Below are 15039 nucleotides of genomic sequence, written 5' to 3' on the forward strand. Positions count from 1 at the left end.
CATCAGCAGCACTAGCAGGGTCCTTTGTAAGCAGAGCTGAATGCTGTGTCTATGATGGAAGCCAAGTCCTGTTCATGTCACTCGAATTGAGATGAAGATGAAGCTTTTCTTATGGGAAGGTCCTTGACGAAGAGCTTTGCTGCCAAGCTTACAGTGCTCCAGTCAGCTGACCCTTAGGGCAAGGTGCAAAGTCCATCTGTTTACACAGTCTTTTACTCCATGGGGGTTAATTTGAGAAGATATTTCTCAGACATGATATGGAGGAGATGTGCGTGTAAATAGTAGTGTTTATTTAGTACCGTTTTTTTTTCTATCTGACATATTTTATAAATATTCCAAATGCCTACAAAAGTAGACCCCAATGTGTTCATTTAAAGCATCACAGGATGTTATTTACAAGTCGAATTGAATCAGTTCTGTTCAATGAGAGGATACAATTTTAAATATAGACTGAAAATAAAAATTCGATTTCCTTGTGACAGGAATAGTGCACTGTGTTTTAAACAATTGTTTTAATCATCATTCAGATCTCAAAATAGCTGAGATAAGAGCAGATGAAGAGGTAAAAATAGCAAAGTAATCCATTGAGAGGCCCTATGGAGAATCCAGCATCAACTACAGCGATCTCATGTGTCTTCTGTAGAACATCTCTCCGCCCTTGGAGTTTTGCTATTGCGGAAGTCACTGAAGTCATCTGCAAGGTCATTTCCATGCACACCATGTCCTTCCTCTTATATTCCAAACTTCCTACTAAGACCACCAAATGCTTCACACCACGATCTCATTCGTCTGGGTTATGTCACTCTGGAGTGGCGTGTGGATATATTTCTTAGAATGTCCTCATTGGGCCATGACTGAGAGATACTAGATTTAAAGTACTCCCCTGTTATCATAACTTTAGCTAAAAATTTAAGCAGTAATGACTGTATACATTTTAACAAAATAAGTGGGAAAATCGAACCAAGAACCCAACTTCCCTGTCTGTCAGCCTAATTTTTCACTCACCAGATCACATCAGCTCATGAATGTGTAATGTACCTTTGTGTGGGGTGGTGGGATCTGGAGGGGCAGGGTATGTATGCGATAAAGTGACTATCGGTATGTGGAACCGGGAGAAATAACATATCGGGTTTAAACCGTATCAGAGGTCTTGAAATAGCTCTATTCAACCTCAAGCTTGGTTTTTAATTTGCATTTTTCTCCTCTTTAGGATAACTCTGAGCGTTGAGCTACATAGTGGCACCTGCTGGAGATGGCTTGTTCAGGCGTAACTAACGAAAATATTTGGTAGGGCTCTCGCTTATGCCCGCCACTGTGGAGCGTGAGGGGCGCAGAGACTCGGGGAGGGAGATGGCAGCAGCATGGCGGCTGCAAAAGATCCGCCCACCCTCCTCTTCCCCATCGGTCACTGCCAGAGTCACTGGGACCCTTAAGTCTGCATGTGTTAGTTGTAAGCCCGCTGCCCGCCCCGTCAGTCCTCCGGTCCACCCGTCCTCCTTCCTTTCTCTGCCACTGGCAGCCCGGCGTCGGAGACCGGAGACGGGGGACAGGATAACCCCCACTCCCCACCCCACCCCACCCACAAGCCCCGGGGCCGGACCACGGAGGATGTGAAACTGGGGGTCCCCCCGCTCCCGCAGGGCAAAGAAGATGCCCGAGGAATGGACCTACCCTATGAGAAGAGAGGTGCAGGAAATTTTACCTGCATTGTTTTTAGGCCCATATTCTTCTGCTACGAAAAGCAAGCTACCTATACTACAGAAACATGGAATAAACCCCATAATATGCATAAGACAAAATATTGAAGCAAACTTTGTTAAATCAACCTTTCAACAACTGTTTAGATATTTAGTCTTGGATATTGCAGATAATCCAGTTGCCAATATAATACGGTATTTTCCCATGATTAAAGAATTTACTGATGGAGAAAAAGTTCTTGTCCATGGAAATGCAGGGATCGCCAGGAGTGCTGCCTCTGTTATTGCATACATTATGGAAACATTTGGAATGAAGTAGAGATGCATTTGCTTACGTTCAAGAAAGAAGATTTTGTATTAATCCTAATGCTGGATTTGTCCATCAACTTGAGGAATATGAAGCCATCTACCTAACAAAATTAACAATACAGATGATGTCAGCACACAAGATAGAAAGGTCATTATCTGTTCATTCTGGACTCGCAGGCAGTTTGCAGAGAACACAGGAAGAAAAAGATGGTTTTGGAAACATGCACGTGGTGACTGCAAAGAATGGCCGACTCAAGAGCAACATTATAGGGGATGTGAATTTCTATTTGGGAAGGAGAAAATACTAGAGACAATAATAATGTAAAATGGTAAAAACAAACAAAAAACAAAAAAGAAAAAGAAAATATTTGATGGGCGTGTCCACTGGGCCAGTGTTACTCCAAGCGCTTGACACGCCTTGCTTCATGTAAACCTCACAAGTAACCTATGCGGTGGGTACTACGGTTTCCTCCACCGTACAGATGAGGAAATTAAAGCAGGGGAGCCGAAGCAACTTGTATCTAGCAAGTGGGGGTTGGGATGACTCCAGAGCCTGCATTGCTAATCCCCGTGCCCTGCCACTTGCTCTGTGCGACCTGCACCCACCGCAATCCAACGGACTGGGTGGAACTCAACACCCAGTGCCTTAGGGAGATGCTCTGTCGGAATTAATGGAGGTCAGTTTTTAATGGAACAGCTTGGGACATGGCTAGACACCCATTAATGTGGAATAACCAAGGAAACATCTGTCAAAAACAAGCCAGTTTGAATGTACAAAGATCACTTGTTATTTGCACAATAGTCATGTGTACACAAATGGAGGCTGATTTGAACTTAAACATTTTGTCCTCTAGTAGAACAGGTTGACTATTTTCTTTGAAATCAGGTTCACGGCATGAATTTGTCTCCGAAATCTACACTGCCCAGAGGTCAGGTCTCTCTGTCGGAACTGTGAGGAGCTCTGGACTGGGGGTCTGAACAGTAGTGAGGTCCCAGTGTATCTGCCTCTCGGTCTGTATTTGAGTTCTGAGTATGGCTGTCTTCCCCTGGTGATATGCTCGTCTCTAAGTGAATGAGACTGGAGCCTCAAATTTCTCTCCCTCGAACCCTTATGACATTGTGCTCGATAGAATGCAATTCTACCCCTGCCAGCAACAGGTGCAGCGTGGGGAAGAACACCGTTCCACAGATAACACGCATGCATATGTCTGGTGGATTTAATTAGACACAGTGCCCATTAACAATTTCTGCAGATGTTCACATCAAATCAGCTGAGCTAATTTTCTCACTTTTCAGTTTGGTCTATTTTCCCCTTTCCCAAGTGTAGCTACTCTCACCTTTATCTTATGATGCCTACATGCGAGCAAACTTCCTTCTGCTCCTGGAATCCAGATACTCAATTCACTGTGTGGTGTTGAAGAGATACAACTGCTGGTTGATACTTAGTCTTTGCTCTGAAACATATATTATTCATGGTTAAGGGCCCTTTCTGGAGAGTAGGGCATTAGTGGCTGTGTCTAGCTAGGAGCTGCTTAGTCTCTGTCTGTGTCAGCTAGTCTCTGACACAGAGAACATGCACACTGGGTTCTCTGAGGCGCACTGGCCCACCCAATCAAATAATTAAAAAGAATTGATATCAGTGCATTTAACTCTCCTGCAGAAGCACTTTGTGAAATTAAGTACTCATGGTCCCAAAAAGCTAATGCTTTTTCTACAGAGTGCAGTTTATTCCCAAAGGGGATCTGAGAGTATATCTTCATAGCTACCTATGCTAGATTTAAAAACAAGCATATTGTAACAGAATGGAAAGAAGACTGGACCCGGAAATGAGGGGATTTGGGCGCTCATCTCAGTGTCATCCCTAACTACCTGGGTAATCTTGGTAAATCACTTTACCCCCTCTCGGCCTTACTTTATTCATTTATGAGACAATAAAGTGGGAGGTTTTATTTTTAAGATTTCTTCTAATTCAAAAGTCCTGTATTTTTTTTAAATAGCTAAATGACATTGTTTCTCTCTACCCTACAAGCATGACTCATGGCTACACGATAACATTAGAATAACAGATAGGCACCGAGCTTTACATATAACCTTCCTTTAAAGGCTCTCAAAAACACTGGCAGGCAGACACAGTTCTTATTCCCATTTTAGAAAAATCACTCCCATGGGCAGATTTCATGATACCTCTAAAATAATGAGGTCTTTAACAGATCAGTATAGACACAAGCACAGAGAGGTCTAAAATACGGTAGTTGTCACTTTCCTGTCCTTCCCTTTCTGTCACCTCAAGTCTCAACTACCTCATTGGAGTAGATACATCTCACATCTCCAAAGCAGAGACCCAGAGCAGAGGCGCACTTCAGATGATCTCCAGGTCTAAAATACACACCATGCCCACCTAGTCTCCTCCAGGTGGCTCTACAGGGGATGATGATTAGGAAGGTAAGGAAGAGCTTCTGTTAAGAAGGAGCATTCATAGACCGTCTAGAAATAAGACTATAGCTACATAGAAAATATCAGACACAGGCCTTCTGGGAAGTCTTAGGACCTGCCTCTGATGATTGGTATGAGGCTGGGGAGGATGAGGAAAGACAAGACAAAGTTGCAAACCAACAAGATAACTTACAGGATCACAAGGTAACTTACCTAAGGCTTTGTGTTATGAAGTCTCTGTGTTAAATATCATGTAGATATATATTTAAGTTTATTCTTTCATTTTGCCTGCTTGTTTATATGCTAGCTTGTCATTTTCATGTTACTACTATATTCAGGATTGTAAAACATTTTCTAATGAGGTTTAGAGTTTTGGGTTAGAGTTTTTGACAGCTCAAACAGAAGGTAACTCCTAGACCCACCTTATGCCCATAAATTACCTGGGATCATGCATGACAACCAGACTTCACATTTCAAGCTGAGAGCTGGAACCAAGGGATAGCGTTGACAGAGGTAGCACATTGACAGTACAAATGTGTTCTTATTTTGCATAAATAAATTTGCACATTGTACTAAGTCTAGTAAGTGGATTCCCAAAGTCCCATGACAATCATCAGAATTAAAGGAGTAAAAGTATGTTAGGTGAGCCAATATAGGTAAGTGAGCACTATTAGTTCAGTAGTATTTATGCAGTTCAAGAGATCTAGAAGGAAAAATTCCATGTCATGCTCCATGGCATAAGCAATGGCATTTGATTAAAATAATGTGGCACCCCTAAAATCCCTGCCATAGGCAAAGCACAGTTGGATAAGAGATTTATGAGGAAATTTCATCTTCCTTTCATTTACAGTACCATTGCTGATGACAGGAGGGAATAATAGAACAGGGATTTATAGCAACGTTCATCACTCTAACCATTTGATTTTTTTGAAGTCTTTGCAATCTTTATTTTTTATTTTTTAATTGATACATAACGTTAGTTTTAGATATGCAACATAATGATTTGATATATGTATATATTCTGAAATGATTACCAGAATAAATTTAGTTAACATCCATCACCTCAGTAGTTATAACTTTTAAGATGTCCTCTCTTAGCAACTTCCAAATATATAATATAGTGTTGTTAGCTATAGTCACCATGCCGTACATTACACCCCCAGGACCCACTCATACCTAGAAGTTTGTATCTTTTGGCCACCTTCACCCATTTCACCCACCCTACATACCCCCTCGCCCTGTCTCAGGCAACCACCAAGCTGTTCTTCATATCTGAGTTTTGTTATTTTTCTTCTTTAGAGTCCACATATAAATGAAGCCATATAGTATATGTTGTTCTCTGATTTATTTCACTTAGCATGATGCCTTCAAGTTTCACCTGTGTTGTCACAAATGACAGGATATCCTTCTTTATGGCTGAATAATATTTCATTGTATTTATACACCACATTTTCTCTATCCATTCATCCACTGATGGACATTGATACTGTTTCCATGTCTTGGCTAGTGTAAATAATGCTGCCCTGAACATGGGGTTGCAGATATCTTTTCAAGATGGTAATTTTGTTTCTATTTGATTTTTTGAATAGTGCATCTGAATGGTCTTTTCCATGTTTTCTAAACTGGACATTGAAATTAGCTTTGGTGGGGGGGTGCTTTTCCAAGGAAGTGTTCCTTTGAAGGCAGGATTGATACATGGGTCCCACAGGCCTTCCAGTGAATAAGAAAGCAAAGCCCACTACCACCTTCAGAAGAAAAGCATTTCTTTTTTTTTCTTTAAGATTTTATTTATTTATTTGAGAGAAAGAGGGAGCAAGCAAGAGCACAAGAGCAAGGGGAGGGAGAAGGAGACTCCCCGCTGAGCAGGAAGCCCTGTGTGGATCATGATCCCAGGAGACTGGGATCATGCCCTGAGCCAAAGGCAGCTGCTTAACCAACTGAGTCACCCAGGTGCCCCAGCATTTCTTTTGATAGAAAAGAACATACTCCCTTTTTCACCTTACATATATAAGCCTTGAAAGGGCAGAGTTATCTATATACCACTTATTAGGGTGATAACTATCAGTTTAGTGACTCTATATATTAACTTATTCTGAAAAGAACATTTGAAGTATAATAAGCTATTAAAAATGTCCACCTACATGTGTCCAGGTGCAGTGTTTCATTATCCATCTTTAAAGATTAATGTGTTCTGCACAAGCAAATTGTACAATAATGTGAACTTCACTAATTATGCAAAAAGCTGTTTTCTTTCCCATTCGTTGTGAAAATTTGCTTTAAATATGCATTTTACACTTCTGCCTTTGAAAGTAGAGGATCTTGAGCATAGTGATATCATCTAAACTTGCCCTGGTGACTTGGAGTTTTCCCTTGAAATAAGTGTCTTTTTTTTTAATGCAGGATCTTAATTCTGTCCTGAATTTCCCCTTCTCTGGAGCAGAGTGTTAGTTGTCACATCACCTGTCCCTTTACAGCTTTACCCTTCAGGTTCCCTGCGTCAGTGTTACTTAGGACCAGGAAATTGTACCCAAACTAAGGGACAGTAAGACTTCCAGTGAGTTCCTAAGGAACTAAAGTGTGTAGCTCTAGGGCCAGGAGTCTATGACAGAGACTTTGGGGACTAGTGGCATCTTCCCTTTACTTTCGTACCATTCCAGAGCCCAGGGTTTCCTGAAATATGACCCTGGAAGAGTGGAGTGCTAATGTCCCTGTTTGCGTATCCCTTACAGATTACAATCCAGTATCGGTCAAATGGTTGAAAAATTAAAATCTACATGATGAATATGCTCCATGTGTGGCCCATGTATTTTACGGGATGCAGAAAGAAGGTATCTTTTCTTTATCTCTGACTCCCTCAGTATGAATCCATAATTCCCATCAAAGCCATACCAGAGCGGAGGCCTGTCTTTTCCAGGGCTTCTCGATGATTTGGCAGTCTCTGCCCCAACCTCCACTCCCAGTCATGTTTGTTCTCATGCTTCACGGTGTCCCTCTACAAAGCAAGCCACAAAATGGGTCTGGGAACGCTTTGGGTAAAGAATGGCCCTGTGCTGTGGGATACCCCAGAGGTGTCCCAGAATGAGACCACAGGCATCCTCAGGATGTTGACCCGACCCTGGGAACTCGAGAGGTTGACACAGGGGTCGAGAACCGATGTCCCTTGGATGCCTGCAGTGCTGTTATATGACCCCACCCCACTGGGCAGCTGTCAGCATCACAGCGGACACATTTTGACTAGAAATCCTGCCTTATTGTGAGAGGTTGCACTGGTATGAAAGGAATATTTTCATTAAAAGATCCATTCGGGGATCTGCTTGGGAAATTATGGACCTCCTGGATTTGTAGGCTCCAGGTTGCTCTTCATCAAATTCATTTCCTTACCTTTCTTTGATTGAGAGCAAAAGATAATAAATTACCTTCCCTTTCTGTCGCCAAGAAGGGACATCACAGGTGATTTAGCTTCCACTCCTTCCTCCCTATAAAACACGGACGGTACCTTCAAAGTCATTTCAGCACAGTTAGGGCCACGTCTGCACTACAGAAGAGGAATTGCTTCTTTTCATTTGTGCCAGGCATTATGCCATACGCTTATGTACACTGAAGAGTGACCTATCTGGGAGGAAAGAAATCAATACGTTGGAAGTTTCTTTCTTTTCTCCCTTACCTGGCCCCTTTATCAATTTGCTGTTGACTTGTGGTTTATCTAGCATTGCAAGGGTGGGCATCATCAAAGTATGATTTCCATCCTTCCCTGGCAGTTCAGAAGAGAAAGGACCTGTGCCCCAAAGAATGGAGACGAGTCCTCTGACACCTGCTTGGTTTCCTGTCGCATTCTCAGGTTGGCAAACCAGTTATTCACCACCTGTGCAGTTCCATCCCATCAGAGAATGCATGGGAATTTAGAAATAGATTTCCTCCTCTGTTTAAACCACAAGAAAGGTCTCAGGAAATTGAGATTGCCTTCCATTCATTGCAGGAAGGCCAACGTGCTATCTGGGACACTGGAAGGGGGGTTGGAGTACCTTAAGAAAGATCAATTATGAAAAGCAAAGGCTCTTCACTGTGGAAAACAGTATGGAGGGTCCTCGAAGAGTTTAAAAATAGAACTACCCTACAACCCAATAAGCGCACTGCTGGGTATTTACACCCAAAATACAAAAACACAAATTCAAAGGGATACCTGCACCCCTATGTTTATAACAGCATTGTTTCCAACAGCCAAATAATGGAAATAGCCCAAGTGTCCATCGATAGATGAATGGATAAAGAAGCTGTGGTGTATATATATACAATGGAATATTATTTGGCCGTAAAAAATGAAATCTTGCCATTTGTAAAGACATGGATGGAGCTAGAGAGTATAATGCTAAGTGAAATAAGTCAGTCAGAGAAAGACAAATACCATATGATCTCACTCACATGTGGAATTTAAGAAGCAAAACAAATGAGCATAGGAAAAAGAGAGAGAGGGAAACCAAGAAACAGACTATAGAGAACAAACTGCTGGTTACCAGAGGGGAGGTGGGTGGGGAGATGTGTGGAATAGATGATGAGGATGAAGGAAGGCACTTGTTGTGATGAGCACTGGGTGATGGATGGAATTGTTGAATCATTACATTGTACACCTGAAACCAACATAACACTGTATGTTATACTGTATGTTAACCATAACCATATAAAACTTAATTTAGAAAAAAAAAGATGAATGTTCCTACCTTAGGCCCTGAGCTGCCTTTATTTTATCTTGAGGCATGGATTCCAAGTGCCCCTAGGGAGGAGACTGCTAGCCCTCCTGGGTTCTGAGGGCTCCGCACAGATGACTGGATGCTGTACATAAGGTACTCCATACACCATGGGGACCTGCTATCCCAAACCCCAATTCATCCACTCAGCTAATCCCAGCCACATTTTGGTGTCTGTTCTATGCTTAGCTTGCTTGAAGGAAAGAAGGTTCTGTCCTTGCCCTAATGACTGGACTTTGTCAGAGATTTGAGAAATCTTAAATAATTTGGAGAAATCAATTTAGAGTAAAAATAAGCAACAAAAGCAATAAAATAAGAGTCTGATCCCCTTTATTAAGATTAAATAAATATGGGGCACCTGGGTGGCTCAGTCAGTTAAGTGTCTGCTTTCGGCTCAGGTCATAATTTCAGGGTCCTGGGATGGTGCCCTGCATCAAGCTCCGTCCTCAGTGGGGAGCCTGCTTCTCCCTCTGCCCCACCACCCCCATGCTTGCACACATGCGCTCTCTCTCTCTTTTTCAAATAAACTTAAAAAAATGTTAAAAAAAGATTAAATAGATATATATTCAAATAGGTGTCTTACTGTTAATAAGGAAGTAACAAAAAGAAAAATATATTAACCACACATAAATAGATTGCCCTGCACTTTTATAATTTTTGTAGCTTTGCATTCATCCTTTTAACTTTTCAATTCTCCCTCTCACACATATTTTATACAAATTTTACCAGATCAGACATGCCAAAAAAGTGCAACTATTTTGGTATTGTTTCTTGGCAAGTTAACATAGTAGTATTTGAGGTTTTATTGTATTAATCTGCATAGAGATGTTTCAAAACCAATGTATCCACCACCGTATGTTACTATATATTTTTTTATTAACATTTAATATATTACTTGTTTCGGGGGTACAGGTCTGTGATTCATCAATCTTACACAATTCACAGCACTCACCATAGCACATACCCTCAATCAGAGAAAGACAATTATCATATGATCTCATTATATATCTTTTGTAGCTACAACTTTAGCAGTGAAAAGATGGGCATGAATGAATTTAACAATGACCTCAAATTAATAAAACTAACTGCCGGTTAAAACCATCTTTTAAAATAACCTTAAAAATACAACCATCCCCCCAAATTACTTAATTTTAAAATGTCATGCTTTGGGGGCACCTGGTTGGTGCAGTCGGTTAAGCATCCAACTCTTGGTTTTGGCTCAGGTCATGATCTCAGGGTCATGAGATCGAGCCAGTGTGGAGCCTGCTTAAGATTCTCTCTCTCCGTCTCCGTCTTCCCCTCCCCCTCCTTAAAATAAATAAATAAATCTTTTTTTTTTTTTTAAGTCACACTTTTGTGTTCTTGGGTCAAGACTGAGTTTGCTCAGTCATTCACTATACATGAAAGTCAAGCCATTGCGCCATACACCTTAAACTTATGCAGTGCTATGTGTCAATTATATCTCAATAAAATTGAGAAAAGGAGTTTTCCAAGTTTCTTTTAGAGCAGACAGCCGTAGATCATAAACAACTCTCTGCATACAAAATCATATTAGTAAAATTTTAGCCAAAATAACATCTAAACCAGTACCAATAAAAGAAATTCTGTGCACATTTCTCCTTCCCCCTCCCCATCACCACAATTTTCTTAATAGCTTCTTGAATTTTTTTCTTTGCAATTACCTACAAGAGACCCAGGTAAAGGTGATGAAGAAAATTCTCAGTGAAGACATAGAAGTTACAGCTTACTAAGGTAGGGATTTAAAGATCATATTTTGGTCGCATTATAAGTCAGAGATCAGGGTATATAATGAGGCCTCCTTAACATAAATAACGTATCAACACTAGAAATGTTTAACTTTGATATCAGATAGCCCATCAGAAAGTAGCATAAAGAACATTTTACTGGCACATGGAAGACTCTAAGACAGCATCTGTTGTGGCATAAATGCGCTTCTCTGTGAAATACCAAGTTCACGTAGGTGCCTTAGCCATATTCTTGACTTGCAGGAATACCAGAACACACAGATGCTGCAAGCATGTTACAACCGTATTGTCTTCACAAGCTCTTTGTGTTTATGGAGAGAAGAAAATCAGAGGAGGTGGGAGAGGAGTAAATAACAATTGAATATGGGGGGGAGGGGGCTCTCAAATATAGCAGATCATTTTTACTCTCTTTCTCTTCCCCCTTCTTGAATGGTGCCCAGGCACAAAGGCTTCACAGGTTGCCCTCAGGAGATGCTCAACCAGGGATCACCCCTGCTCTGGGCCTTTACTACTGGGAGGGCTGCAAACTTTCTCCACTCCCCTCTGCCCCCATCTTCGCACCCCTGCCCCAGGCTCATTCCCAAATGAAGTGTCCATCAAGTGCGACCCTAGCCTCTTCGGCCTTCAGAGCTGGACCAGACTGTTAAGCAGCCAGCTTCAGTTAAGACGCAGCAGCTCCGTAAAATAGACACACACATCTTTAAATGCAAGACAGCATAAAATTATAAGCATAAATCCCCACCAATCCGTCATCAAATTGAAAATAATACAGCAAAGGGTTTATATTTAGGGTACTTTTAAATATGAGGGATTGTTTTCTAGAATACACCGTATCATATTAAGTATCTGCATAACTCAGCCAGGCTGCTGATCTTACCTAATCAGAAGAAAGTTTCACAGAACAAGGTAAAACTATCACTATTTAATGGAAAAGAAATTTATTAGAATATGAGAAGCAAGAAACCGGCCATGAATGTGAAGAAGACTGCACTTGGACTATATTCTGCCTCTCAACCCAGCATTGATGCCAAAAAGGCTCAAGTGTCTTATCCCTCTAGATTCCTATACACACAGACAATATTTTTGCAGCTTTTTAAGAACAGGAAGAAGTTTGTTATTCCATTCCCAATTCAGAATTTTGCATATGCGCCGTCTAAGCTCAGCCTGGCACCCAAGGCGTGTATCATACGGTCAGCCATGAAGAATGCCAACAGTTTACGGCTGCAATCATTTCTGTAACAGTGCGCTCAATGGCGGTACGGTGTCTAGCGTCTATCATGAATTTATAGCCAGCTCTGTCCAAGGTACTTGGCTTTTGCCCTCTTGCCTGACAGACAATAGCCAGTGAGTTAAAGCACCACTATCTGCCCATTCTCCTCACTGTTGTTTACGCATGTTGAAAGAAACAACTTCATCAAGGTTTGAATTCTTTCATAAGGAGGGTCTTTCTGCCCTTGCCCTGCGCTGCCCGCACAGCACCCCACCGCCAAAGACTACCTAGCTGAGGGCTCCCTTCTTTTTTTTTTTTTTTAAAGATTTTATTTATTTATTTGACAGAGAGAGACACAGCGAGAGAGGGAACACAAGCAGGGGGAGTGGCAGAGGGAGAAGCAGGCTTCCCGCGGAGCGGGGAGCCCGATGCGGGGCTCGATCCCAGGACGCTGGGATCATGACCTGAGCCGAAGGCAGACGCTTAACGACTGAGCCACCCAGGCGCCCTGAGGGCTCCCTTCTGAAGTTGGCGCCACTGATGCCACCTTGTGGGCACTAACCCCTTTTCTGAAAAGATCAGGTGGCTACAGCCAGCTGCCTGCCAGCCTTCCAGGGCCTGGAAACCGCGCGCTCCTCCGAGCCTCGCCTGGCAAAGTTATTCCTAGCCGCCCGCCCCCAGCGCCCCCTTACACCCCCGGACTAGTGGCCTCTTAAAGGTGGCACGCAGCTCGCCGGCGCAGGCCTGGTTGCGTGAGTTGAGCACTGCAGCGTGGCTGTGCGGGGCAGCCCGGGGAGGCCCAAATCGCTTCCAGGAGGCCGCGCATATGATTAGCATGAGCCAATGAGAAGGCTCGGAGCAGGCAGAGGTTGCCAAAAGAGCAGATGTGCTTGAAGTCTGCATCAGTTCATCTGGTGACCTCCTGAAATGGGTGAAAGATTTATATTGCTAATTATAGACTTTTTCCCCCCTAATTTAGTCATCCTTCTCTTCGTTAGAAAAAAGATGGAGATGCAGTTCCAGGTTAAAATCCGATGCTACTTTAGGAAGGGTGTCATCATCTTTTTAGGGGTTTTTGCAAACCACAGATTCTCTCCGAGTTAGATTGGCCACACACACACACACACACACACACACACGGCTCTTTACAGAGCTACACAAATTTGGGAGCTCTGCGCAATAAAAAAACCAAATGCACTTTGGTTGGAATTTGGTGTTTATTATAACTTAGAAGTTGTGAAAATAAACTCCAGTTGCCCGGAAATTTATGTGTTCATCAGATAATTACTACGGAGAAGAGAGACTGTGCAGGAAATTGGATGCGGAGCCGGGCCACACTGCAGGGCTTACTTCTTGGAAGTATTTGATTTTTATAGTCGCATATTGTTTGGACCATGGGGATCTTCTTCTGCTGTTGGGGGTTGGGGGGAGAAAATGAAGAAGTCACAAATCCAAAAGCTTTCTGGAATGGAATGAAAAAGGGGCAGGTGGTTCTCCCTTTTCTCTAAGGATTTGCTGGCTTGCCTGCAGAACTGCTTTCTATGGGTTCAAGTTTTCTGTAGCTGCTTCCACTGGCCCCATCAAAATGAAAACAATCCCTGTCAATTTGCCTTGATAAATGAACGCACAGTTTTCCTGCGTCTCTCAGATGGGTTTAGACACATACATACGTGCAAAAAACAAAACAAAACAAAACAAAACCAGTGTGATACACTCTTAGTCAGGGAATGTCCTCTGGCATTAAGGAATTTACAGTGGATCCTTAATCTACCTTCCCGTGTTCACTGCGGGGCTGCAAGTCCAGAGACAGCAGATGGTATGCACACATTCATAGAAGGTCCATATTGAGTCAGGAATATTTTCGAGTATTAAGACAAAGGTTTTCTTGCCATACCATCCCCAGAATGAAATCTGAGTCGCTTCTCTTGCACAATTTGAAAATTTTTTAATCCGAAGCAAATGAATCGAGTGATATGAAAGGTGGTTCTCCATGTGAGCACTTGAGTTATTTTGACTGTAGTGACATTACAGTAAAATCCAGCAGACTTTGATCAGAAAGTCAACGTAGTCTTTTTTGCAGTAATGTCAGTTTTAGATCTTGCTGGTAAAAGAAATAAACCCATGCAATTGGCAAGAATCCCTCGAGCCGTGCCACAGAGGAGAGTGTCTGCCTCCCACACAGACCAGGGTACATAGAATCTGAACCCAAATGCCCGCATGGACACAACTCCAAACCAGTTATTTCCTGATCCAGGAAAATTTGTTGTCAGGGACTTGAGTGCGTACTAAAAGAATGTTGTTTCGTTTCAGAACCAAAGATTTCCGACAAGATAGAGCATGAGCTTTCTGAAAGGAGAGATCTTTTTGTTTTTCTTCCTCACAAACATGCTCAGACATAGCTTTCCTTTCAGCTAATTAAGCTGTTTTAAAGCAAACTGGTCAAACAGTGACATCTTGGTGGGGAGCCTTGGAGTCAATTGCATGATATAGAAGGCAGGGCACTTAAAGGGTGACTTCCACTATTGTTTTCTCTGGCTGAATATTTTCTACTTGGTCAATGCTGCCGGAGTGACCCCATACAATTGGGAGAATTCAAAGCCACTGGCCTCAAGAGATGCCATTAAGAAGACAACCACAGAATAAGATTTCATGGTCAAAAGCCAAACTTAATCTCTCCTACCAAGTCCTGATGCTTACAATATTTTATATGTATGTTTTCTTCCTGTCATTAGCATACTGTTAAAATAGTTAAAAGAAATGAAAACACAGCCATCGGGAATTGCTCTAAATAATTATTTGTGTGTTAATGTAAAACCCACAGGCTTTCTCATAGAAGAATTAGTTGGGAAAAAAGTCAACTTTTAGATTAATGATGGTTCCTT

General features: G+C 42.1%; 1 pseudogene; it reads left to right on the forward strand.

The window, feature by feature from the left end:
- The first annotated feature begins 554 nt into the window (after nt 1-554).
- LOC118539385 (serine/threonine/tyrosine-interacting protein pseudogene) lies at nt 555-2314 on the forward strand (annotated as a pseudogene).
- Nucleotides 2315-15039: the final 12725 nt, after the last annotated feature.

The sequence above is a fragment of the Halichoerus grypus genome, chromosome 9, assembly GCF_964656455.1.
Source record: "Halichoerus grypus chromosome 9, mHalGry1.hap1.1, whole genome shotgun sequence".
NCBI lineage: Eukaryota > Metazoa > Chordata > Mammalia > Carnivora > Phocidae > Halichoerus > Halichoerus grypus.